A 27,862-nucleotide genomic window follows, 5' to 3' on the forward strand; every position below is an offset into this window, starting at 1 on the left:
CTCTCTCCCTGTCAGGAGAACCTTGGCCGAACTATGTCCGGCTAGAATGGGATGCGGACGATGAAGAAATTCACTGCCCACCCACCACCCACTTAGTAGCCACTGTCGACGACTTAACCGACATGCTCGACTTTGGCTCCGAAGACTTCGACGGTATGGATGACAAAGCCAGAGACGAACAGGATCCACCGCCCTCGGGGCACTGGACCGCCACCTCATCATATGATATATACATGGTGGACATCCCCAAAGAAGCCAATGGTGACGAGACAGCGGAGGATGACCCCTCCAAGAAGCAACCCAAGCGCCGATGTCAGCGGCGCCGCTCTAAGTCCCGCCACAGCAAGAGCAGTGATACTGGCACAGGAGATAATAACACTCCGGATAGCGCTAGAGGACGAACAAGCTAGTCCTCCAGAGCAGGCACCAGATGGAGAACCGGAGGAGGACAATTACATGCCTCTCTCCGAAGATGAGGTGAGCCTCGGCAACGACGAGTTTATCGTGCCTGAGGACCCCGTGGAGAAAGAGCGCTTCAAGCGCCGGCTTATGGCCACAGCAAATAGCCTAAAGAAGAAACAGCAACAGCTTCAAGCTGATCAAGACCTGCTAGCAGACAGATGGACCGTAGTCCTTGCGGCCAAGGAGCTTCAACTCGAGCGCCCGTCCAAGAGTTACCCAAAAGGCAGGTTGCTACCTCACCTTGAGGAAGAAGCATTGAAACCTCATTCACCAGTGTACGATGCAGCTTACCGGCCACTACGCGGCCGAGTCAGAGAGGCGTTTCAGCCTAAAATTCAGACCGCACCCCCTCACCACTCAGTTAAAAATACTCAGGCCTGGGGCAACACAGAGGACCTGCGAGACATCTTGGACATTAAGGCAAAAATTACAAGGTCAATATATGGGACACGGGCACATGCGCCCACACGGGATGATGATCGTCGCGTCGGATACACCAAGAGTAAATCCTGCCGGGCCGAATACAGCAGACAAGACTCATACGAACTACGTCGGGATATAGCCCGGCACAGAGGTGCCGCACACCCCCTATGTTTCACTGATGAAGTTATGAATCATGAATTCCCGGAGGGTTTCAAACCCGTAAATATCGAATCATACGATGGCACAACAGATCCCGTTGTATGGATTGAGGATTTCCTCCTTCAAATCCACATGGCTCACGGTGATGATTTACATGCCATCAAGTACCTCCCACTAAAACTCAAAGGACCAGCTCGACATTGGCTGAATAGCTTGCCAGCAGATTCCGTTGGCAGTTGGGAGGATTCGGAAGATGCATTTCTTGACAACTTCCAGGGCACTTATGTGCGGCCACCGGATGCTGATAACTTGAGCCACATAACCCAGCAGCCAGGGGAATCGACCAGACAATTCTGGACACGGTTCCTGACTAAGAAAATCAAATTGTAGACTGTCCGGATGTAGAGGCCCTAGCGGCATTCAAGCATAACATCCGCAACGAGTGGCTCGCCCGCCACCTCGGCCAAGAAAAGCCGAAATCTATGGCAGCCCTCACAACACTCATGACCCTCTTTTGCGCGGGCGAGGATAGCTGGCTGGCTCGCAGCAACAACACATCAAGAAATCCGGATACCTCGGATACCAAAGATGTCAACGGTAGGCAGCGTCGTTATAGACCAAAGCGCCGCAATAACGGTGATAACACCGAAGATATGACAGTCAATGCCGGATTCAGAGGCTCTAGATCCGGTCAGCGGAAAAAGCCATTCAAAAGAAATACTCCGGCTCCGTCCACTCTGGATCGCATATTGGATCGCTCGTATCAAATCCACGGCACCACGACAAGCCAGTCAATCACACCAACAGAGAATGCTGGGTGTTCAAGCAGGCCGACAAGTTAAATGCCAAGAATAAGGACAAGGGGATGCATAGCGATGACGAGGAAGAGCCCCGGCCGTCGAACACAGGAGGACAGAAGGAGTTTCCCCCTCAAGTGAAGACGGTGAACATGATATACGCAACCCAAATTCCCAAGAGGGAGCGGAAGCATGCACTAAGGGACGTCTATGCGATGGAGCCTGTCGCCCCAAAGTTCAACCCATGGTCTGCTTGTCCGATCACCTTCGATCGGAGGGACCACCCCACTAGCATCCGTCATGGCGGATCCGCCGCACTGGTCCTAGACCACATCATTGACGGATTTCACCTCACTCGAGTCCTTATGGACGGCGGCAGCAGCCTGAACCTGCTTTATCAAGATACAGTGCGAAAAATGGGTATTGATCCCTCGAGGATAAAACCCAGCAAAACCACCTTTAAACGCGTCATCCCAGGTGTAGAAGCCCATTGTACAGGCTCAATCACACTGGAAGTGGTCTTCGGATCACCGGATAACTTCCGAAGCAAAGAGTTAATCTTCGACATCGTCCTGTTTTGCAGTGGCTATCATGCACTGCTTGGATGGACAACATTTGCAAAATTCAATGCAGTGCCGCATTATGAATACCTCAAGGTCAAGATGCCAGGACCTCGCAGAGTCATAATAGTAAATGGAAACACAGAACGCGCACTCCGCATGGAAGAGCACATTGCGGCCCTTGCAGCAGAGGCACAAAGTAGCATGTTCAGGCAGACCACTCATTCGGCGTTACAGCCCCCGGACACCTTCAAGCGAGTCCAGAACAATTTGAAATAGGATCGCCTGGCACGATCAGCGCTCGCCTAGCAATCCGGCCCCCATCCCAGGCCCAGTGCAGTGTTGAAATTCATGTCGCGCGTACATAACTACGCATTGAAAATACCATGGACATAGGCGGGGGCACAATTAGGACACGCCCCGCATTGTGGCTTAACCACACCAGGGGCTGTATACCTTTGACATCACTGTTCTCTTTCAGGGCCTAACTCTTTGGAAGCCCTTTTCGGCAGTCCGATTGCCGGACACATTTCAGAAGCAACAACCAAGGCGGCAAGAAGCTAAGATGAACATTGGAACCGCCAGGTGGTCTCTAGTAATACTTGATATACCCGCTTTTCACTATTTATGCGTAGCTTGCCTTGGGATAGGACATTTCGAATTGTCCTACTTTATGCTTATTGCACTACTTGTACCAGTACGCTTCGATGTATTATTCAAATAACAATGCATACTATTAATCTGTCATTGCATTATTTAAGTTTTTCTCTTTCTCTTATATGTCCATTGACGACTTTCCGCACCTGCGCGCTCGGGTACGGTCAGTACGCCAGGGGCTCTTGTTTACCCCGTAATACGACCAAGAAGTCCGAACACTTTGGACAGTGCGGCACCCCAAACTTATAGAATTATATGCATCAGCTCCGAATCATGTCTTGGGTCAAATGTTGGGTTGCCCGGCTCCCATGCTTTGGTACTATCGGTGTCAAAACTGGTGGATCTCGGGTAGGGGGTCCCGAACTATGCGTCTAAGGTGGATGGTAAGATGAGGCAGGGAACACGATGTTTTACCTAGGTTCGGGCCCTCTTGATGGAGGTAAAACCCTACGTCCTGCTTGATTTATTCTTGATGATATGAGTATTACAAGAGTTGATCTACCACGAGATCGGAGAGGCTAAACCCTAGAAGCTAGCCTACGATATGATTATTGTATATGATCTATCGACTAGCCTGGCCTCGGTTTATATAATGCACCAGAGGCCTAGGATAACAAGAGTCCTAGCTGAATACGCCGGTGGGGAGGAGTCCTTGTCTTGATCACCAAGTCTTGTGGAATCTTCTGTGTATGCGGCAGCTGTCCGAACTGGCCCATGAGTATATGACCATGGGGGTCCTAGGCCCAATCTAACTGAGCGGGAGACGACGTGGTTAGTACCCCCTAGTCCAGGACACCGTCAGTAGCCCCCTGAACCGGTCTTCAAGTTGGGGATGCTCCTCGATTCTTCCGAACTGTTCTTTGTCTTCGGTCGTCGGTCTTGAAAACTAGTTCAACAAATCTTCCCATCTTCTATCTTGAGGATTGCCGAGCTAAATCTGAAGATCTCACATGTCATGTATTCAAGGAGCCCTTTAAGTCTTCAGCCTTTATCAATGCCTTGTTATTTTATGCCAGACCTCGGGTTTGAAGTTGTTCCCGGGTGGCAGCGTAATGTTGTGTCTGAGCTCCAACGCCGGACTGCATTCGAGGTATCTTTTGCAGCCGAGCACCAACGCCGGACCGCTTTCCAAGCTCCACTAGAATTTATCCGAGCTCCAACGCTGGACTATGTCCAAACTCCAACGCCGGACTATGTCCAAACTCCAACGCCGGACTGTATCCGGACTCCAACGCTGGACTATATCCGAGGTGTCATATCACCATGGTTCAAAAAAGTTGAAGGAGTTTAGCCGAGCTTAATGCTGGAAATGCCCTCTATGGAGCCAGCCAATAGCGCCCGAGCTTTATGCCGGACTGCTTCCGAGGTGGTGCACCACCCCGACTGTGGGCCAATTTTTTGTCAATATTTTTGATTGGTGCAATTTATTCTCTGCCGAGATATATAGCCAGTAGCGCTCAAGGTGTGTATCGGTTTAAAACCCGAGATGCACTTGAAGGATAACATAAGACCACTGATCCCAGTAGCCGCTGAGACTCAGGTTGATTTGCAAAATCGGCCTGAGGATCAAGTCCTAGCTCGGCAGAATACTTCGGGACACAAAAAGCGGCGTGCTCAGTCCTCGAGACTCGGGTTGGGTGCGGCCGACCGACCTGAGGATCATAATCTATTCGGAAACTGTATTGCACTTAAAATTTTCTGCATTGGACAGGCAATGCAGTAGCCCCGAGACACTGGTCGGGTGGCAACACCAGATCAGCGGATCGATGTGCCCCTTTAATATTTGTAAATAATAAGCCCTAGCCCCCGAGCCTTAATGCGGGCACGGGTGGCCGAATTAAGGATCGATATCCATAGTAAAATCACAAATTATGTGTAATGACTCTATGTATCCAAGTACTTTACGTCATTAATGCTCGGATCCGCATTGTACAAAACTTTGTTGACCGACCATCGGCTTCCACCTCCTCGGCCGGTAGCCGAGGAGTGTTTGTCCTACTTTATAAAGCCTTTATGAGGGCAAAGATTTATGACAAACAAGGAAATCTGGCCATACGGTTTAATAAACAAAGGTACGCAGAGAGATATGTTATATTACTGTTTAACATAAGAAATGTCTTCCAAAGAAAATGGTCTCGCTATCGGTTCCTTTCTTTGGGTTGTCATGCTAAGCATGATCATGAAACCTCAGCTCCAATGTAAGAGCAAAATATCGAGGATTTAGTTTAGGAGGCTAGTTAATAGCCCCCGGTAGTGTTCAGTGATAGTCGAGGTCAAGCCGTAAACACTTCGGCCATTGTTATGAATGGCCCGTCATTTAACACAGTCATCAGATCGCTGACCAGTTTACCGGGATATGTGACAGTCAGTTTTTGGCTTTCTCCACTGAGGTGCTTAACCATGTGAGCTGGAAGCACAATCGCAGTGGTTCTCCCTTTGCACACCTAGCCGAACAAAGCAGAACGTAGGAAGCAAGTGCAGGAGCCAGGCAACCCAACTATTGACCGAAGACACAATTCAAAACTGATGCATATATAGCAATATTCGAGAATGTTTTTGCCGAATCTCTAAAGGTGTCCGGTGTTGCACTGTGAGACTTGTGCTGAAAACACACAAATAGTTTAAAAGTGTCACAAGCTTGGAAAACCAAAAAACGTCAGTAAAAACTTGACGTCCGAACAAGATCAAGTGTTCGGTGCCAACCCAGAAATTGGTCTCAGAAAAAAAGAGTGCTTCTGTCGTGCTTTAACATGAAACATCCTATCTCAAGACTTCAAGCGGGTCAGCCTACGGCTTCAACCTCCTATCCCGAAGGCGTAGTACTTCTCATTAGGCCAGTTTAGCAAACTAAACTCTAGCGACTTTCAGAGAGAAATTAGGCTCCCCGGCTAGCGACCACACACTCGTGTCGAAAAAAGGAGTGATGAATGATAATAGTAATAAAAACTTTGCAACAACCAAGAAGAAGAACACTTATTATAAAACGGCTCATATAAATTTAAGAGCCCCCAAGTGACTTGGGTAAAAGAATTTTGTGTATAATGATTGTATGTACCGAAGTACAAATATCATATCTTTGTTCACCCGAACTTTAAACGCGTCTTAACTGACCGTCGGCTTCTCCCACTTCAGTCAAGGACTGAAAAGTGTTATGTACTCCACCTATCAAGAATATCGACAGTGTTTCCGATAACCAGGCAACCGGGCCATAAGGCTGTAACAGACAAAGCGCGCTCAGGGAACTTATGATATATTACAGACGAAGTGTAAGAAGCATCTTCGAAGAAAATAGTACCCCCACCGATACCTTTCTTTGGTGCTCATTATTACTATTAGACTTGTGCAATAGAATTTTTGTACTCATGAGTTCCGTTGTGTGCCGACCATGATTGAAAACAATAAGAGCGCTAGCTTTCGGCTTCACCCAGTCTGAGGTCAGAGCTCGGAGGACCCGGTCGTGACAATCGCAGAGGTGCTCCCTTTACTCCCTAGCCGAACAATCAGGAACGTAGGGGTAAGCACAGGAGCCAGGCAACCCAGCTTGCAAATCTCTTAAGTCAATATGGTGCATATTTTGGCGTAATACACGAACAAGGAATGAAGCCGTACAAATATAATCATATGCAAGAGGAAAAGCTTCATAAAGGAAGCCCCCAAATAAACGGGGTATTTGAATTTGTGCGTCACAAACAAAGTTTGGACAAGGAACTTTTTTACAAGCAACTTTTTCCAAAAAAGTATAATGCTTGGTCGAACCGAACACAAGTTAAAAATTGAAAATTTGAGCATAAAGGCAACTTAGCTGGTTAATGTGTTCGGTATTGATGACGCGACCCGAGCTTGATGCAGGACAAGGTTCCATCCCCCAAGCCGGTCCCAAGGTGGCGGAGCAAAGAGCTCGGCACTCCGAAGTGGTGACATAGCACGGTCAATGCGGGCCGGCAGAGTGATGCCGAAGTCCCTGGCATGGGGTAATGAAGTGTTGACGAAGCCCCCCGTCCAGCCGAGGTGACGTGGTATGTCAGTACGCCGAGTTGACGATACTTCCCAACCCGGATCATTTTTTTGTGCACAAAAAATAGTGCAAACCGGAGATAATAGTAGTAATAATAATTAAAAAAAATGTTGCATAATAAATAATTTATGCAAAGTGCTTAATAAAAAAAATATGGCCTGGGCCGAAGTCAATGTCGATGCAGGGCGTCGGCGTGATGCGGTAAAGGCATGGCAAAGCCTGAATTCATAGGTCGATCCGAGTTCGGGATGCAGCGCTCGCCGGACTATGTATAGAAACTGACTGAACAACTATGCGACCATCGTTAATGTGGCCATCATTTGATAGACCTGTGTACATATGATGAACAAACCAGAGTAATAATTCCTTGGGAAAAATGAACCCAGACAAGCAAAAAAAATACTAGGATTAATTGCACCTGCTTTATTTGTTGTAGAAATCCGAAGAAAGGTGATTCTGAAAATTGGGACTCGATCCGCACACCCATTTCCTGATGGGCGATAAAGCGATGGTATGGCGATGCTGGCAAAGGTTGGCTCGCCGAGGCAAAGCCCTCGGTCCAGCTAACGTGACGGAGCTGGTCGGCTAGTGACGCCGAAGTCTCCGAAGTAGGTTGATGAAGAGATGGCGAAGCCCCCGGTCCAGCCGAGATGTCGAAGCCTCGATGTCAGCCGATGAGTCGAAGTAGGTCGGCGTGATGGACACCAGCTTGAAGAAGCAATAGTGCGGCCCTGCCGATGCAGGTCGTGACGTGGTCGATGCTGGCTTGATGAAGTGATTGTGCGGCGATGCCGGTATGCCCGCTCTGTGTAATCCGTGGGGCGGCGATGTTGGTGATGATTTATCCTTCACGATGCCGGACTCTTGTTCGTCTTGCCGAGATGATGATTCGAAGAAGTTGAGCTCAGCTCAACAAAGTGACGACGTGTCTAGCGCAGGTCGACAACCTTGGAGCAATATTGCCGGACTGGTTTGACACCAGCATGATGATGAAGATGACCTCAGGGGAGGCTTAAAATTTTACGGGCACGTGTTTAAAAACGACGCACAATACCCTAGAAGAGAACTCCTCTAAAAAGGTTGTCCAATATCACGTTCATAAAGAAACATGAATTCGGGTCGGATCTGTATTGGCGTAGAAAACAGATCCGAAAATTGGTCCACTCATTGGAAGGTTCCCGGAGTTTGAACCGTCGGATCGATTTGAAATTTGGAGGAGTGGTAGATATGGGAATTCAGTAGTAGATGAACGGTTGGATCTTCCAAAGGACCTCCCAGCTGGGCTCTGGAGACCACGCCCTAAACTTGTCTAGATTCTCGTCCAGATTTGATAGGGCTCCGGTATATCATAGATTGCCGGAGATTCCTCCATCGGAACTTGATGAAATTTTGCATGGTTGTTATAGAATTAATTCCACACAATTCCACCAAAGGGATCGTCAAGGAGATGCTCAAAGAGGTGGTGGCAGCGAATACAAGTTCGCTGTTCGGAAAAACAGCATTGTCGCCCGAGGGCAATGTTGACGTTGAGCCCCCGAGCTCCATGGATGATTCCTTCATGATCTTGATAGAGATAGGAGTTGATGTTGATGAAGGGCCTCGTCTCAACATGATGATCAGAGGTAGGACACAGTCCCCTGTCAAGCCAAGGTGACCAGTCGAGCCGGTGACGAAGATGTCGATGTCGTAGTTAATCTGCAGACGAGCCATCGATCCTTTTGCCGATCACCCAACGGCCCTCTCAATGAAAGCACCAATGTCGGTGTCAAAACCGGCGGATCTCGGGTAGGGGGTCCCGAACTGTGCGTCTAAGGCGGATGTTAATAGGAGGCAGGGAACACGATCTTTTACCCAGGTTCGGGCCCTCTTGATGGAGGTAAAACCTTACGTCCTGCTTGATTTATTCTTGATGATATGAGTATTACAAGAGTTGATCTACCACGAGATCGGAGAGGCTAAACCCTAGAAGCTAGCCTATGGTATGATTGTTGTATATGATCTATCGACTAGCCTGGCCTCGGTTTATATAATGCACCAGAGGCCTAGGATAACAAGAGTCCTAGCCGAATACGCCGGTGGGGAGGAGTCCTTGTCTTGATCACCAAGTCTTGTGGAATCTTCCGTGTATGCGACAGCTGTCCGAACTGGCCCATGAGTATACGGCCATGAGGGTCCTCGGCCCAATCTAACTGAGCGGGAGACGACGTGGTTAGTACCCCCTAGTCTAGGACACCGTCAGGTACCTTACGTTCCGCTATACCGGCTAAGGTAGCGGTGGGAGAACTACTGCGATTGTGTCCCGGTTATTCCGGACGAGCACCTTAGTAGAGAAAGCCAAAAACTGACTCTCATGATAAGGCGAGAGACTGGTCGCTGTTCGAGAGGTCTCAAGCCCTTAAAGACTTTTTCCTCTTCAGACGAGGAGTTGGCCTTGTCTGGCTTAGGCGTGTATAGCGCCCCAAATTTAGCCCTCCGAATACCAGGGGCTTCGCCAAAAATTTAAAATCATAGACTTCTATGGCTAAGTGAGAGTGATAAAGCATTATAGTTCGATTGCCTGGTTTGTGCGCTGAACACCTCCCTCGAAGGACCCAAAATTGGGGTAAAGAGTGTTCAGATTTACCCCGAACACCCCAGTACTAGTTACATGGGGGTAGAAGACGACGACTAGCCAACTCTCAGATTTTATAAATGGCCGCACATAAGGTAATATTTTAAATTAAGAAAGTGTCACATGGCGCAAAAGAACTCATTTCAGATTACAGGATCACATGAGCCTGTTCATTCAAAAATTACATCCTTGGCACACTCATCCGCCACTAAGCGGCAACCCTTCGGGACGCTCTCATAGTAATTCTCGGGGCAGCGATGCTGCTTGCCCTCCGGTGGCCCCTCCTTCACAAGCTTCATGGCGTCCAGCTTCGCCCAGTGCACCTTCACCCGGGCAAAAGCCCTGCGTGCACCTTCGATGCAGACGGACTGCTTGATGACTTCAAGCCGTGGGCAGGCTTCCACCAGCCGCCTCACCAGACCGAAGTAGCTGCCGGACAGGGGCTCACCAGGCCACATCCGGACTATAAGGCCCCTCATGGCCTGTTCGGTCGCCTTGTGAAGTTCGACCAACAGCTTCAGCTGGTCGCTCAAGGACACGGTGTGTTCGGTCCTAGTATACTGAGACCAGAACAACTTCTTCTTTGAGCTCCCCTCCTCAGCCCGGTAAAACTCCGCGACATCCAGCACACTGCGGGGAAGATCTACAAACGCTCCTGGAGAGCTCTGAACTCGGGTAAGAAAAAGGAAAGTCTACTTCACATGCTTGCTTTGCATATTGAATGCCTTCCCCGCTTCTATCTTCTTCGCCGCATCAATCTCCTGGAGGGCCTTGTGGGCTTCGGCCTTGGCGCTCCGGACGCTTTCAAGTGCCTGTGCGAGCTCGGACTCTCGCATCTTGGAGTCAAGCTCCAAGGACTCGTGCTTTTTGGCGAGAGCCTCAAGCTCTTGCTGCACCTCGCCCACTCGGGCTTCTTGTTTCTCCCGTTCAATGCGTTCTTTGGCCGCCTTGTCTTCGGCCTCGGACAACGCCTTCCTAAAGGTCTCCACCTCGGTCGTGGCCCCTGACAAATTCATGATGATCCTATTACTTTACACTCGAACTTCTTTTTTAACTATACAGACAGGGGTATATCTTACCTTTCTTATCTTCGAGCTGCCCCTTGGTAAGGCCAAGCTCATCGTCAGACCGCTTCAGGGCCTGCTTCAGCACAGAGACCTCCGCAGTACGTGCGGCAGCGTCCAGCAGGGAAGCCTGCACATACACATAGATATACTCTAATTAGGCTACTGAGTTATCATTTGATACTCTATTAGGCTTTTCTTCGTGAACGCCGAACAGAGCATCAAGGGCTACTTTCTATGCGGTAATATTTTTATACTTTGAATGCTTACCTCCAAGCCTATTAGGAGGCTGTCACAAGCTTCGGTCAGTCCGTTTTTGGCGAACTGAACCTTCTTGACCATCGCACTCATGATAGTGCAGTGCTCTTCATCGATCGAAGCGCTGTGAAGCACTTCCAGCAAGTTGTCCGGTGCCTCTGGTTGGACAGAGGACACCGGCATGGATGGTTGGCCCCCCTTAATGGGGGACCACCTGCCAGAGTCTGGAACCATCGAAGGTTCTGGCACAGTGTCCGGCTGGGACCCGAACTCGAAGCCCGTAGGAGCCTCGCTCCTTGGGTACCAAGGGTCCGGGAGGTCGCCGTGAGGCGCCCCCAGGATCACCTCCCCTTGGCTCGGTACCTTTTGAGACAACACCTCGGCGTTGTTCATAGGGCGAGGGGTGGAAGCCGTCGGAGGAGAACCACTGTTCATATCCGACGAGCCCAAAGAGCCGCTCAACGAGGGTACGTCGAGATGAGCTCGGGCCGGACTTCATAATCATGTTCGGCATGAGTGAAGGCAGTAAAATAAAACATACCATGAAGTACTATGGTGTTCGGACACTTACGACTTCGCTAGGGGCTTGTCCCTGGGTAGCCACTTGTCGGTGTCAAAACCAGCGGATCTCGGGTAGGGGGTCCCGAACTGTGCGTCTAAGGCGGATGGTAACAGGAAGCAGGGGACATAATGTTTTACCCAGGTTCGGGCCCTCTTGATGGAGGTAAAACCCTACATCCTGCTTGATTAATATTGATGATATGGGTAGTACAAGAGTAGATCTACCATGAGATCAGAGAGGCTAAACCCTAGAAGCTAGACTATGGTATGATTGTATGTTGTCCTACGGACTAAAACCCTCCGGTTTATATAGACACCGGAGAGGTTAGGGTTACACAAGGTCGGTCACAAAGGAGGAGATACACATATCCGTATTTCCTAGCTTGCCTACCACGCCAAGTAGAGTCCCATCCGGACACGAGACAAAGTCTTCAATCCTGTATCTTCATAGTCTAACAGTCCGGCCAACGGAGATAGTCCAGCTGTCTGGAGACCCCCTAATCCGGGACTCCCACAATAGCCCCTGAACCAGGCTTTCAATGACGATGAGTCTGGCACGCAGTATTGTCTTCGGCATTGCAAGGCGGATTCCTCCTCCGAATATACCATGTAAGAATTTGAATATAAGGATAGTGTCCGACCCTGCAAAATAAGTTCCACATACCACCATAGAGAGAATAATATTTCCACAAATCCAATTTGCTGACTTGTTCTGGCAACACGACATTACGCCACAGCCCGGTGATTATTCGAACCGTTTCCTTTAACTAGCCCCGCACATAACGTGAGGCAGTTTTTTGACACGTCTTGTCAAAGCAGAGATCGCGTCCCCCTAATTACGGGATTCTCATCAATACGGTCGTGGGTAACCCAACCGTGTCTATGACTCCTAGATTATAGGCAAGTCCCAAATGGCTACGGAGAGGACACTTGATATTCACCCTCTTTATAAAGGGACAAGGCTTTTACTTTTTCCCTCCCGTGCTCAATCAAATCTTTCCCCCGCCTTGATTTCTAACACCCAAAGCCCAGGTCAGGTGCTTTGGACCTTCAATCATGTCCGGATCTAGCCTTCAAGGCCGGTGGATACCCTCCTCCGTCACGGAAGAGGATATCAAGAAGTTGAGGGAGGCAAGGTACCTGACCGCCGAGGTTTCGCATCGGCTGCCTGCCCGAGGGCAGGTCGTCCCTACTCCTGAACCCAACAAGAACGTTGTGTTCATCTCCCACTTCCTCCGAGGTCTAGGCCTCACCCTGGATCCCTTTGTTAGGGGTTTGATGTTATATTACAGGCTAGATTTCCACGATCTAGCCCCAGACACCTTTCTCCACATTTCGACATTCATTGTCGTGTGTGAGGCCTTCCTCCGCATTACCCCTCACTTCGGCCTGTGGCTCAAGACCTTTGACGTGAAGCCGGAGATGGTCGAGGGGTAGTATGCTGCATGCGGAGGCGCATTAATAAGCAAGATAGCAGGAGCTCCGTGGCCCAAAGGTGCCTTTCCAGAGGTGTCCGGATTATGGCAACAGGAGTGGTTTTACATCACAGCTCCCAGAAGTGCCAAGTGGGTGGCTGCCCCTGCTTTCCGCTCGGGCCCTCCACCACAACTGATGTCATGGATTAGCAGAGGACTGACCTGGGCTCCAGACAAGGACGTGCCTATACTACAGAGCCGCATTCGCGATCTCTTTGAAGGAGATTTCAGTCTGGTTATGGTGGCGCAAGTCATGCTGGTTCGTCGAGTCTAGCCTTGCAAACGCCGGCCCCTCGGCATGTGGGAGTTCAACCCAGAAGGGCCGCATACTATTCAGAATTTCCTCGGCCTGACGCATGAGGAGATGTACAAATCATTCTTCGGACCCCAAATAGAGTGTCTGGATACTACCGAGGACGTGGGCCTGAGCAGCAACCGTACCGCCGACCAAGTACGTAATCCTTTAGCCGAACACACCATCTTTTATTTACCATGACGTCATTCTGAGAAGTCGCTCTTTGAACAGGACTGGCTAACAAAGGTGAAGATGATTCGGTGTTCGGCCCCTTCCTGAGGGTTTGGAGAATCCGGTACTGGAAAAGATGCTCGAGCTACCACCCTGCCCGGAGGCCTCAAAGGAAGATAAAGGGGGGAATAATGAGGATGAAAGCGGGCCCCCATCGCTACCAATTCCAACCGAGGGAATGAGCACCTCCGTGAAGGAGGATAACCAAGGATAAGAATCCGACCTTCTCTCGCTTCGGGGAAGGAAGAGGACTGCCTCTAAAGATCCGGAAACCGAGGCTTCCAAATGGGAGAAGAAGTCTCCACTAGAGGGTCCTGCCTTGGAGGGTGCTTTTGCCGCACAAATTCCGCGTGAGGATCAGCCCTCCAACGAGCTGCAAGTAATCAGAAAGTACTTTAATAGTGGAGATATACTACCTTACCTCTGAGGAAAATAACCGAAGCGTTTATCTTGTAGTTCAGGGGATCTTCTTCCGGAGATGATGGAGAGCGAAACGCCTCCCCCGGACTCCCCCGCTCAAGAAGCGGGCGACCTTGAAGTGTCATCACGGAGGGCCTCTCCGGATCCGGTGAGGCCAGAAGATAATCCTATAGTCACCCGAAGTCCCCAGTGTCCGGCTCTTGAAGAGAGCAAACAAAAGAGTCCGGCACAGTCTGGTATGCGGTCGGACGTACTGAGGGAGCTGTTGGAGCAAGCGGTCATCTCAGAAGAACACCGTACGTTGATGGGTACAGTGATGGTAAGAATTTCGTCCGCCGAAAGCAGATTGCATGGAGCCTTTATGAGTCTACTAACGGGCTTTGAGGTACGTGAAACGATATACTTTTTTGATAGTATCGCACATTTTTAGGTGTGCCCTGTGTAGATAGTAGCCCCTAAGACTGTGGTCGTCGTCGAGAACAGCGGTGAACAGAGGATCGTAGTCCCAGGTGATAATCATACCGCTTTATGTGCAGGTGATGGGAGCTCCGGTGGCTAGCCGGACTAATGAGTTTGCCGAACTAAAGCGGCAACTGGATGCGGCAGATGCCGACATCGAGCTTGTTAACAAGCGGCTTGACGAGGCACAGGGTAAGTAATGTTTTTCTGGTCAACATCACATAGTAAGAGCAGCATGATGCCAGTATCTTTAATATGTTGTGACTGCAGACGGAGCTGCCACCATGGAGACCCTTCGGGCGGAACTTGCCCGAGCCAAGGAACAAGCAAGAGTTAGTAATGCGGCTGCTTTGAAGGCGGCCGAAGAGTTAAGAGCCGAGAAGATGGCCGTAGAATTAAAAGACACTGCCGACCGTTGCCAGTTGCTTGAAAAGGAGAACCGAGTGAAGGCAGCGGACCTTGAAAAGGCCAAGATGGTGACCAAAGACACTTGCTCTACTATGAGGGTGAAGAAGGAGGAGCTGCGCGAAGCCGGGGATATTGCGGCTAGGAAGCCCTTTCTGCTCCAAAGGAAGTTCGGAGATCCGCGGTATGCCCCTCTGGATCGGCTATGGAGTTCGGCAGACGCATATATGGACTTGGCGGCAAGCGCAGTCGATGCAGTCGAATACTTCCGAGATCAGACAGATCGTGAAGTGGACAAGCTGTTCTGGTCGCAATTTAACGTTCTAGAGCATCCGCTTCCCTTGACTGATCAACTAGCCAAATGGGCCAAACTTAATAGGTTGTCCGAACTTGCCATGCGGTCCGTCATAGATCATTTGTGGTCGAAGAAGCCGAAGGCGAACATCTATTTCAGCTTAGTGCATCAGTTCCTTGGTGCGGTGTCATGCCTCAATGCGATGAAGAGGTCGGCGTGCATAGAAGGCTCGCGGATGGCCTTTGCCTATGTCAAGGCATACTGGGCGGAGATGGATGCTACCACTGTCGCGGCGCATGGTTCGGCCATAGGCCGAGTAGCTGCCGAGCACTATTTTGAAGAGGTTCTTGACGGTGCTCATTTGATAGAGTCCCAGTGCTCGAAGAATATTATGTTTGAGTGACATGTATTCCCATTGTAAGCACAATGTTTTTATGAAATGTAGTAAGGCTGTATTTATACTTTTGCCGTAAAGTAATATGATGCCTCCTGTGCGGCCGTTTATGTATATATGTATATAACCTGAAAGATTGAAGTCGTCGGCTTCAACCCCCACGCATATAATGCGGAGGTGTTCGCAGAAAACACGTGTTCACACTTAACCCAACGTCTTGGTCCTATTAAGGAGGTGATAGCGCAGCGAACGAGGCAACCGGACTATGATGCTTTAACACTTTCACTTAGCCATAAGAGTTTGACGGTGGGGCTACTATATAGCCCCTGGTGGCTCCGCACTCTCCCAAACTCGGGGTGCGTATATGCCTGGCCGGGAAACGGCCCTTCGTTAAAGCGGAGGAATTCTAAAATTCCGATAGGTCACTGAGTGGTTGACCAGTCTCGCGCTATATCATGACAGTCAGTTTTCGGCTTTCTCTAGTTAGGTGCTCGTCCGGGCGAGCCAGGGCACAATCACAGTAGTTCTCCTGGTGCTGCCTTAGCCAATAGAACGGAACGTAAGGCACCAAAACACAGGAGCCGGGAAAACCCAACATTTGACCAAAGACATGATTCGGAGCTAATGCATATAAGGCCAAACTCGCGACGCCGAACACTCCCTAAGGTATTCGGTCTTTATTGTATAAACCGGGCCTAAATAGTGCCCTTTGTAAAAAGCCCCTTGTGTCCAGGTTCGGGCGTTTATTCTAACGTGGCCACATGCCAAGACGCCATCATCCTTCTCAGTTGTATTTGAGAATCCGAGGGATGTGTATCAACAAGAGACAGTAAAAAAGGTTTACGCAGAGTCTTAATCTAAAAAGAATCCTTGGAGCGGGTCCCTGCTGCACGTCTGCGCTTGTGTCTCCGTTGTGTCGTATCCTGGACGGGTGTAGCACGATGGTCATCTGTAAAATAGAGGAACTTAGGTGAAAAGTTGTCATGCAGAAAGGTAGTTTTTAAAGAAACCATGTATAATTAAAGATGAGTAAAAATTGCCACTTGTCTGCGCACGTTGAGCCCCTTATATTTGTAATACGGGTGTGGCCATCAATCCGGTATGAATTACATATAGCTGCACCGGACTCGTCTAGCCGTGTCCGTGGTCTTGACAACCTATCAAATGCTTTAGTTGGTGAGGCCGTTTTTAGTGTGCGGCTGCGAAGGCAGTCACACTCTCTTCAGCACGCAAATATCGCTCAATATTTCCATTCACTTAAATGATGCCATGTGGACTGGGCATCTTGAGTTTGAGGGAAGCGTAATGCGGTATTTCATTAAAGCGAGCGAAACCTTCGTGTCCAAGTAGTGCTTGATAGCCACCTTGGAACGGAGAAATGTGGAAGGTTAAATGTTCGCTACGGAAGTTATTGTGGAAGCCGAATATAACCTCTAGTAGTAGGGAGCCCGTGCAGTGAGCCCCTGGGCCTAGCGTTACTCCTTTAAAGGTAGTGTTGCTATGGCAAATTTTCGTTGGATCTATCCCCATTTCGCGGATTGTATCCTGGTATATCAGGTTTAAACTGCTGCCACCGTCCATCAGGACTCATGTAAAGTGGTATCCGTCAATTATTGGGTCTAATACCAGGGCAGCCCATCCTGCACGCCGGATACTTGCTGAGTAATCACGATGGTCGAAAGTGATCGGTTGAGACGACCAGTGGCAGGACTTCGCGGTGATAGGCCTTTGGGCATATTTTTCTGGGAGTGCCGCTTTGTTTCTTCCATTTATCATGTGTAACACGTTGACTGTTTTGACTTATGGTGGAAACTTCTTTTGTTCCCCAATGTCTTGCCTGGGAGGCTCATCCTCGTCTTCACTTGGTGTATCCTCCCCCTTGTGTACGACGTTGAGCTTGCCGGACTGCTTGAAGACCCAACAATCTCTGTGGGTATGATTAGCGGGTTTACCAGGGGTGCTATGGATCTAACATACTTGGTCCAGAATTTTGTTTAGGCTGGACAGTTCGTCTCTGGCGCCTTTAGAGGGTGGCTTTTGCTGACTTGGCCGAGAGCTTTTGAATCCGGCGTTTACTGCCGTGCTCTTCGTGCTGTCTTCTTTATTCCGGCGTTTGTTATTGTTGTTGCGCCGTGATTTCCCGTTTCCATCTATAACTTCGGATGTACTGGGATCGCTGATTCTGCATCTGGCTAGCCAGCTATCCTCGCCTACACAAAAGCGGGTCATGAGGCTTGTTAATGCTGCCATTGTTCTCGGCTTTTCTTGGCCGAGGTGTCTGGCAAGCCATTCATCACGGACGCTATTCTTAAAAGCAGCCAAGGCTTCGGCGTCCGGACAATCGACTATTTGGTTCTTTTTAGTAAGAAACCTGTTCCAAAGCTTTTGGGCTGACTCTCCGGGCTGTTGAGTTATATGACTCAAATCGTCCGCGTCCGGAGGTCGGACATAAGTCCCCTGAAAATTTGCCCGAAAAGCATCTTTGAGCTCTTCCCAGCTTCCAATGGAACTTTTAGGGAGGCTCTTAAGCCAGTGACGAGCTGGCCCTTTAAGTTTGAGGGGTAAATACTTAATGGCGTGGAGGTCATCTCCTCGAGCCATATGGATATGGAGGATATAATCCTCAATCCAGACACCAGGGTCTGTTGTTCCGTCGTATGCCTCTATATTTACGGGTTTGAATCCCTTTGGAAATTCATGATCCAACACCTCATCGGTGAAACATAGGGGGTGTGCGGCACCCCTGTATCCAGGTGTACCGTGTTCTTCGGATATTTGTTGTGTTGCGTTGTATGCTGGAGCGCGCTTACGTGGTCCATAGATGGATCTGGTTGTGCCGTCCTTTTGATGCGAGTCCTCGCGTGGATCGCGTATTGTCTTATGTTCGGCGTTGTTTGCCGCTTTATATTGGCCGTGAGGTCGCCTATCCGGCCAGATGGCTGTTTTGATTTTTGGTTGTGGGGGATCTAAGGCCTCCTCGTCGAATTCAGTTAGCAACTTCCGCTTCGGGTAGCTCTTGGTGGGGCAATTACCGCCGTACTTTGCTGCTGTGTTGAGTACTTTGCTCCATCTGATTTGGAGTGTGTCTTGCGCAGCTTTGAGCCTTTGCTTATGCTTTTTTAGACTCCTCGCGGTGGCAACGGGCCTTTGGTGGGCATTTTGTTGCTTTGGGTGTCCGTCCGGTGTGACGTCATCTGGACTATGATCTTTGATAGAGTCGGGTTGTTCGGCTTGATTCTCCGTGTTGCCGTGGTCCGGCAATGGTTCCCCCTGCTCTAACGCTGGGTCTGTATGATCGTTGTTTCTGTCGAGGCAGGATTTTGGGTGGCGCTTACGCCGCCGTTTTGACTGCTTCTCAAGGGAACAACCCTTCATTGCATCCTTCCGTTCCTCTTCGTCGTATTCCTTTGGTGTGTCCACCATGTATACGTCATGTGGTGAAGTGGGCATCCAGTGCCCTGGGGGCAGTGGTTCCTATTCGTCTCCTGCATCGTCATCCATGTCGTCGATGTATTCGGAGTCGGAGTTGAGCATGTCAGTTAAGTCATCGACAGTGGCTATTAAGTGGGTGATGGGTGGGCCGCGAATTTCTTCGTCGTCCGTATCCCAGTCCTGCCGGACATAGTTTGGCCAGGATCCTCCTAACAAGGAGAGAGACCTTAATGAGTTCTGTATGTCGCCAAAGGGCGAGTGCTGAAAAATATCCACGGAGGTAAACTCCATGATCGGCGCCCAATCAGATTCTATAGGAACGGGCGCAGGCGGCCCAGAGTCCGTGGCCGGAGAAGGATCTGACAGTTTAACAACACGGCTCTCATGCAAGTTAAGGTCGATGTTTGGCTCGATCGCCACTGCGGGTAAGGCCTCCGCGGCGGGGTCCATCCACACGTCCATGGACGGCGCAACTGGCTCCGAATTGAGGGTCGGAGCGGCTGCCTGTGCGATCTCCTGAACGTTGTCCGATGGTAGAGCTAAATCGTACTCATCGTGACCGTGTGACGCACAAGGAAGAGGCTCAAATCCGTCGAAGATCAAGTCGCCACGGATATCGGCCGTGTAGTTTAAGCTTCCAAACCTGATCTGGTGGCCAGGGGCGTAACTTTCAATCTACTCCAGATGGCCAAGCGAATTGGCCTGTAGTGCAAAGCCACCGAACACGAAGATCTGTCCGGGGAGAAAAGTCTCACCCTGGATTGCATCGCTATCGATGATAGCAGGAGCCATCAGCCCTAACGGCGAGGACAAATAGGAACTCTTAATGAAAGCACCAATGTCGGTGTCAAAACCGGCAGATCTCGGGTAGGGGGTCCCGAACTGTGCGTCTAAGGAGGATGGTAACAGGAGGCAGGGGACACAATGTTTTACCCAGATTCGGGCCCTCTTGATGGAGGTAAAACCCTACGTCTTGCTTGATTAATATTGATGATATGGGTAGTACAAGAGTAGATCTACCACAAGATCAGAGAGGCTAAACCCTAGAAGCTAGCCTATGGTATGATTGTATGTTATCCTACGGACTAAAACCCTCAAGTTTATATAGACACTGGAGAGATTAGGGTTACACAAGGTCGGTTACAAAGGAGGAGATACACATATCCGTATTGCCGAGCTTGTCTTCAATCCTGTATCTTTATAGTCTAACAGTCCGGCCAATGGAGATAGTCCGGCTATCTGGAGACCCCCTAATCCGGGACTCCCACACCACTCGTCGCTGCTATCGGCAGCCGTCGTGGCACAGTCCGGAGGGAGGGTCTTTCTCTTCTTGGACCCTTCGGCCTCCCCGGATGGGTCGGCCTTCCTTTTCTTGTCTCCCCCGACTAGGGGGAGAGCTTTTCTCCTCCTCGTTTCCGTGGTAGGAGTGCGCGTCGAACTCATCGGACGATGAGTCCGATAGAACCTTGCGCCGGAGACCCTTTCGGGTCCCCGCGGCCTTCTTCTTGGCCTTCCTTTCCGGCACCTCGTAAGGTTCCGGAGTCAGCATCTTCGTTAGAAGAGCGTTTGTAGGATCTTCGGGCAGGGGGGCTGGGCAATCAAGCTGCTCCGCCGTCTTTATCCAGTCCTGTTAAAGACATGAAAGCTTAGATCCAGCACATAACTAAACCAGGGCAAATAAATACCCTGAGAGATATAAAAGCCTACCGGATGGGCACGTCGCTTTGTGCTGAGTCTATTGTCCTCGGTGAGGGAGGGAGGCATCTCGGCGCCCTTGAAGAGCACCCTCCAGACGTCCTCGTGCATCGTGTCATAGAGCTCTCGCAGCGTCTGGTGCTGGGCCGAGTCGAACTCCCACAAAACAAATGCACGTCGTTGGCACGGAAGGATCCGGCGGAAGAGCATAACCTGGACCACGTTGACGAGCTTGATTTTCTTGTTCGTCATGTTCTGGATACAGGTCTGGAGTCTGGTCAGCTCTACCGAAGAACCCCAGGACAGGCCCTTCTTTTTCAAGGAGGTGAGCCGCATGGGGATTCCAGATCGAAATTTGGGGGCCGCCACCCAGTTGGAGTCGTGCAGCTCGGTGATGTAGAACCACCCCCGATTGCCACCCCTTTATGGTATCCACGTAGGTACCCTCGAGCCAGTTGACATTAGGCATCTTGCCCACCATGGCGCCTCCGCACTCTACTTGCTGGCCACCCACCACCTTTGGTTTGACATTGAAGGTTTTCAGCCATAGGCCGAAGTGGGGCCTGATGCGGAGGAAGGCCTCGCACACGACGATAAACGCCGAGATGTTGAGGATGAAGTTGGGGGCCAGATCATGAAAATCCAGCCCGTAGTAGAACATGAGCCCGCTAACAAACGGGTGGAGAGGAAATCCCAGTCCACGGACGAAATGGGTAAGAAAAACTACCCTCTCATGGGGTTCGGGCGTTGGGACGATCGGCCCCGCATTCGGCAGCCGGTGCGCGATATTCGCAGCTAGGTATCCGGCTTCCCGTAACTTTTTGATGTTCTCCTCCGTGATGGAGGAGACCATCCACTTGCCTCGTACTCCGAACATGATTTGACTGGTTCGAGAAGAAGAATGCGAGCTTGGGTGCTAGAGCTTGGGTGTGCGGGAATGGGTAAGCGAGAAGGAAGAAGGCGTGGGTGAAAAAAGTAAACCTTTGTTCCTTTATAAGGGTGGAGGACGCGATGAGTCTCCCCACTTGCCTGGCAAAACCGCTTATTCCCCATGCGCCGTAATTGATTGCGCGGTTGGGTTATCCACGTCCGTATTGATGAGAATCCCGTGATAAGGGGAACACGATCTCTGCTTTGACAAGATGTATCAAGAAAACCGCCTCACGATATGTGCGGAGCTGGTTGAGAAAGGTGGATCGAATAATAACCGGGCCATGGTGTGATGTCATGCTATCAAGACGTGTCAGCATATTAGATTTGTAGAAATAGTATTCTCTCTACGGTGGTATGTGGAACTTATTTTGCAGGGTCGGACACTATCCTTGCATTCAAACTCTTCCATGGTGTATTCGGAGGAGGAACCCGCCTTGCAATGCCAAAGACAACACTGTGCGCCGGACTCATCGTCATTGAAGCCTGGTTCAGGGGATACTGAGGGAATCCTAGATTCGGGGTCTCCGGACAGCCGGACTAAATCCTTTGGCCGGACTATTGGACTATGAAGATACAAGATTGAAGACTTCGACCCGTGTCCGGAAGGGACTCTACTTGGCGTGGAAGGCAAGCTAGGCAATACGGATATGTATATCTCCTCCTTTGTAACCGACCTTGGGTAACCCTAACCCCTCCGGTGTCTATATAAACCTGAGGGTTTTAGTCCGTAGGACAACATACAATCATACCATAGGCTAGCTTCTAGGGTTTAGCCTCTCTGATCTCGTGGTAGATCAACTCTTGTAATACTCATATCATCAAGAACAATCAAGCAGGACGTAGGGTATTACCTCCATCAAGAGGGCCCAAACCTGGGTAAACATCGTGTCCCCTGCCTCCTATTACCATCCGCCTTAGACGCACAGTTTGGGACCCCCTACCCGAGATCCGCCGGTTTTGACACCAACATACACCCTTTTAGTTCGGACAGAGGGTTTAGTTAGAGCCGGAGGATCCCAGAATTGTGTTTGGGATTTCAAGTGCTTTCCATCGCACAGTACTTCCGTACTACGGACCCAAGTCAGCGAAGTGTGTTATATCACGGCGACTTATGGCGTTGAGGATTCCTTTGTCCGTGCAATTTTTGCAAAAGAATGAAATTGCGTCTTCCTCGCGATAGTCCTTCGCCTTGCTTATTGCAAGGAGGAATCTGGCCCAATGGTGATGTACTGTCTCTTGGGGCTCTTGTCTAATATGGGAAAGATCACTTATGTGAGGGTGGGTGGGTAGATTTAAGTCCAAACCCTGGCCCGGTCTGAGACCCAAAGGAGTTTCCGAGCTTGGTAGTTCAGGCTCTGGGGCGTTGCCCAACGGTACTAGCCCGCTGTCCGATTCTAGGTTCGAAGCTTGGGCCATGTCCTCCCGTAGACGGGTATCCGGCTCAGAGAGCTCGGGAATCCGGACATAGTTTGTCCTCAAAATAGAGGAAGAGGCTCTGCATCGCTCCTCCACCACCGCTATCTGATGGGTAACCGGCGGAGAGTTAATCTCCCTTTGGTCGGGTTTAAGCCCGATCCGATCGTAGTCCGTAGCGACTCCCAAGGCGGCAATGCGATCCAAGAGCTCGTTCAAAGAAGAGACCTCCATTGGATCCATCTGCTCGGTGAATCCCGAGCCGACGTGGAGGCTGTTTTTGATGACCCGAGAAGTCATCGTCGGCGCGTTGGCCGATGGGGCGGTCACGACGAAGCCGCCTAATCAAAGAGTTTGGCCTACAGCTAGGGCTCCCCCAGACGTAACGTTGTCCCTAACAACAAGGTGAGCCATCAGGCCTTACCGTGACGGCACAGTGGAACTCTCAATGAAAGCACCAATGTCAGTGTCAAAACCGGCGGGTCTCGGGTAGGGGGTCCCGCACTATGCGTCTAAGGCGAATGGTAATAGGAGGCGGGGGACACAATGTTTACCCAGGTTCGGGCCCTCTCGATGGAGGTAATACCCTACTTCCTGCTTGATTGATCTTGATGATAGGAGTATTACAAGAGTTGATCTACCACAAGCTCGGAGAGGCTAAAGCCTAGAAGCTAGCCTATGGTATTATTGTTGTTGTCCTACGGACTAAAACCCTTCGGTTTATATAGACACGGGAGGGCCTAGGGTTACACAAAGTCGGTTACAAGGCAGGAGAGTCCCATCCGGACACGGGACGAAATCTTCAATCTTTTATCTTCATAGTCCAACAGTCCGGCCAAAGTATATAATCCGGCTGTCTCAGGACACCCTAATCTAGGACTACCTCACTGGCAGGCTCTGGAAAAAACGTCATCGGGCTACATCTAGATCATGAACCCATCAAAGGAAAAACCGGGGGCTCCTCACCCTGGGCCTTGGGACCCGGCGATGCTGGGCCTTTGCGGAAGCAGGCCGGTTGCAGCACTGCATGCACGCGGGTGCGGCCGACCTGGTCAACACGCTCGAGGCAGTGAGCGCTGCTCGACCTGAAGCGGGGACGAAGGGGAAAATAGTGGCGTGAGACTACGATGGCGCTGCGAGCGGGCGCAGTGGGCGTCATCTCACCGAGAAGCAGAGGGGCAGCAGATGAAGCAAGGGACTTGGCGGGCTATGTAGGACATGAGGCGCTCGGTGCGGGGCTCACCCATCCATGACGGCGGCGTCCTTGTTCAGAGAGAGAGAGATGTGAGAGGAGGGAGCCGCGGGGAGAGATGGAGGGAAGGAGAGCAGCCGGCGATGTGAATGGCCGGACGGAGGCGGGGACGTGGGGCTGCGGGAAGGCGAAGCCCTCCCGCTCGAGGGGCTGCGGCGGCTGCTGCCGGTCGAGGAGGTCCAAGGGGAGCTCCTTGCTCGGGCCTCGGTCAAGCACGGGGATGGAGGTGACCGTCTCCAACATCGGCGATGACGAGGTGGACAGGAACATCGGGGTGAGGTGCGAGGCGATGCTACCTCTTGAGCACTGCGTTGGTTTTCCCCGAAGAGGAAGGGAGGATGCAGCAAAGTAGAGTAAGTATTTCCCTTAGTTTTTGAGAACCAAGGTATCAATCCAGTCGGAGGCTACGCGTGAGTCCCTCGCACCTGCACAAAACAAATAAATCCTCGCAACCAACGCGATAAGGGGTTGTCAATCCCTACATGGCCAGTTACGAGAGTGAGAACTGATAGATATGATAAGATAATATTTTTGGTATTTTTGTGATAAAGATGCAAAGTAAAAAAGCAAAGGAAATAACTAAGTAGTAGGAGATTAATATGATGAAGATAGACCCGGGGTCCATAGGTTTCACTAGTGGCTTATCTCGAGAGTATACGTATTCTACGGTGGGTGAACAAATTACTGTTGAGCAATTGATAGAATTGATCATAGTTATGAGAATATCTAGGTATGATCATGTATATAGGCATCACATCCGAAACAAGTAGACCGACTCCTGCCTGCATATACTACTATTACTCCACTCATCGACCGCTATCCAGCATGCATCTAGAGTATTAAGTTAATGAAAACAGAGTAACGCCTTAAGCAAGATGACATGATGTAGAGGGATAAACTCATGCAATATGATGAAAACCCCATCCTGTTATCCTCGATGGCAACAATACAAGACGTGCATTGTTGCCCCTACTATCACTGGGAAAGGACGCCACAAGATTGAACCCAAAGCTAAGCACTTCTCCCATTGCAAGAAAGATCAATCTAGTAGGCCAAACCAAACTGATAATTCGAAGAGACTTGCAAAGATAACCAATCATACATAAAAGAATTCAGAGAAGATTCAAATATTGTTCATAATTAGACTTGGTCATAAACCCACAATTCATCTGTCTCAACAAACACACCGCAAAAAGAAGATTACATCGAATAGATCTCCACAAGAGAGGGGGAGAACATTGTATTGAGATCCAAAAAGAGAGAAGAAGCCATCCAGCTACTAACCATGGACCCGTAGGTCTGAGGTGAACTACTCACACTTCATCGGAGGGGCTATGGTGTTGATGTAGAAGCCCTCCGTGATCGATGCCCCCTCCGGCGGGGCTCCGGAACAGGGCCCAAGATGGGATCTCGTGGATACAGAAAGTTACGGCGGTGGAATTAGGGTTTTGGCTCCGTCTCTGATCGTTTGGTCTCTTGATGTAGTGTCCAAGTCTCCTGGGGTCTTGTTCATTGAGAAAATCACGTTTCGAGGTTTCATTCCGTTTGGACTCCGTTTGATATTCCTTTTCTTCGAAACACTAAAACAGGCAAAAAACAACAATTCTGGGCTGGGCCTCCGATTAATAGGTTAGTCCCAAGAATAATATAAAAGTGGATAATAAAGCCCAATAATGTCCAAAACAGTAGATAATATAGCATGGAGCAATGAAAAATTATAGATACATTGGAGACGTATCAAGCATCCCCAAGCTTAATTCCTGCTCGTCCTCGAGTAGGTAAATGATAAAAATAGAATTTTTGATGCGGAGTGCTACTTGGCATAATTTTAATGTAATTCCTCTTAATTGTGGTATGAATATTCAGATCCGAAAGATTGAAGAAAAAAGTTCATATTGACATAGAAATAATAATACTTCAAGCATACTAACTAAGCAATTATGTCTTCTCAAAATAACATGGCCAAAGAAAGTTCATCCCTACAATATCATATAGTTTAGTCATGCTCCATTTTCATCACACAAGAATGCTCTCATCATGCACAACCCCGATGATAAGCCAAGAAATTGTTTCATACTTTAGTAATCTCAAACCTATAAACTTTCACGCAATATATGAGCGCGAGCCATGGACATAGCACTATGGGTGGAATAGAATATAATGAGGGGGGTTATGTGGAGAAGACAAAAATGGAGAAAGTCTCACATCAACGAGGCTAATCAATGGGCTATGGAGATGCCCACTGATTGATGTTAATGCAAGGAGTAGGGATTGCCATGCAACGGATGCACTAGAGCTATAATTGTATGAAAGCTCAACAAAAGAAACTAAGTGGGTGTGCATCCAACTTGCTTGCTCACGAAGACCTAGGGCATTTTTGAGGAAGCCCATCATTGGAATATACAAGGCAAGTTCTATAATGTAAAATTCCCACTAGTATATGAAAGTGACAGCATAGGAGACTCTCTATCATGAAGATCATGGTGCTACTTTGGAGCACAAGTGTGGCAAAGGATAGTAACATTGTCCCTTCTCTCTTTTTCTCTCATTTTTCATTTTTTTTCTTTGGCCTTTTTCTTTTTTTATATATGGCCTTTCTCTTTTTTTTCTCTCTTTTTTTATAATTCCTCACTTGGGACAATGCTCTAGAAAATGATGATCATCACACTTCTATTTATTTACAACTCAATGATTACAACTTGATACTAGAACAAAAGATGACTCTATAAGAATGCCTCCGGCGGTGTACCGGGATATGAAATGGACCAAGAGTGACATGTATGAAAGAATTATGAACGGTGGCTTTGCCACAAATACTATGCCAACTACAAGATCATGCTAAGCAATATGACAATAATGAATGTGTCATGATAAATAGAATGGTGGAAAGTTGCATGGCAATATATCTCGGAATGGCTATGGAGATGCCATAATAGGTAGGTATGGTGGCTGTTCTGAGGAAGATATAAGGAGGTTTATGTGTGAAAGAGCATATCATATCACGGGGTTTGGATGCATCGGCGAAGTTTGCGCCAACTCTCAATGTGAGAAAGGGCAATGCACGATACTGAAGATGCTAGCAAGGATGGAAGGGTGAGAGTGCGTATAATCCATGGACTCAACATTAGTCATAAAGAACTCACATACTTATTGCAAAAATCTACAAGTCATCAAAAACCTCGGCACTACGCGCATGCTCCTAGGGGGATAGATTGGTAGGAAAAGACCATCGCTCGTCCCCGACCACCACTCATAAGCAGGACAATCAAATAACACCTCATGTTTCAAATTTGTTACATAACGTTTACCATACGTGCATGCTACGGGACTTGCAAACTTCAACACAAGAATTTCTCAATTTCACAACTACTCAACTAGCACGACTTTGATATTATTACCTCCATATCTCAAAACAATCTTCAAGCATCAAACTTCTCTTAGTATTCAAAACACTCATAAGAAAATTTTACTAATCTTGAATATCTAGTATAATATGATTTTAAGTAAATTACCATGCTATTTAAGACTCTCAAAATAATCTAAGTGAAGCATGAGAGATAAATAGTTTCTATAAAACAAATCCACCATCGTGCTCT

Source organism: Triticum dicoccoides, chromosome 4A (assembly GCF_002162155.2).
Source record: "Triticum dicoccoides isolate Atlit2015 ecotype Zavitan chromosome 4A, WEW_v2.0, whole genome shotgun sequence".
In the NCBI taxonomy this organism is placed as follows: domain Eukaryota; kingdom Viridiplantae; phylum Streptophyta; class Magnoliopsida; order Poales; family Poaceae; genus Triticum; species Triticum dicoccoides.